The following is a 500-nucleotide window of genomic DNA, read 5'->3' on the forward strand; positions in this document are numbered from 1 at the left end:
CAATTAATATTCATTTAATTAATAGACAAATATTTTAGTATATATTCTCTAACACAATTCGAAAAAAATTAACATTAATTCTCAATTATGGGTTGGATATAACTTCGACTTAAACATGAAAGGAGATCATTAGATCAATAACATAATGAAAAAGCATATTTTCAAGGGCATCAAAATAATTTGACCTAGCTTAGTTGCATCTAAATGCCTCAAATGGGTATTTCTGGTGTTTCTATCTATTGTCAAGGAAATTTCCTTAATCAGGATCACACCATGGCCCATGTTAAAAATTATTATCTTTAATTTTATTTTTGTTTTAATCCATTTTGGATTTGACCACTGAGGAAGCTTGAGAAAATTTTTTTTTGGGAGGCCAAAGATTTTCTTGTAACATAAAATATATCATGATAACAAAATTAAATTAAAATTTGGTTAAAAATTTTTTTTATTCAATAAATATATTAAAAATTCAATTTTTAATTTCCTTAGAAATCTTTATA

The 500-nt window shown here is 24.2% G+C and overlaps 1 protein-coding gene across 3 annotated transcripts in view; it reads right to left on the reverse strand.

Annotated features, from left to right (window-relative positions):
* LOC107613081 (naringenin 8-dimethylallyltransferase 2, chloroplastic) overlaps nucleotides 1–500 on the reverse strand; it is an 11,884-nt gene that overhangs the window by 4,568 nt on the left and 6,816 nt on the right. The gene's annotated exons all lie outside the window — the stretch shown is intronic.

Source organism: Arachis ipaensis, chromosome B08, assembly GCF_000816755.2.
Source record: "Arachis ipaensis cultivar K30076 chromosome B08, Araip1.1, whole genome shotgun sequence".
NCBI lineage: Eukaryota > Viridiplantae > Streptophyta > Magnoliopsida > Fabales > Fabaceae > Arachis > Arachis ipaensis.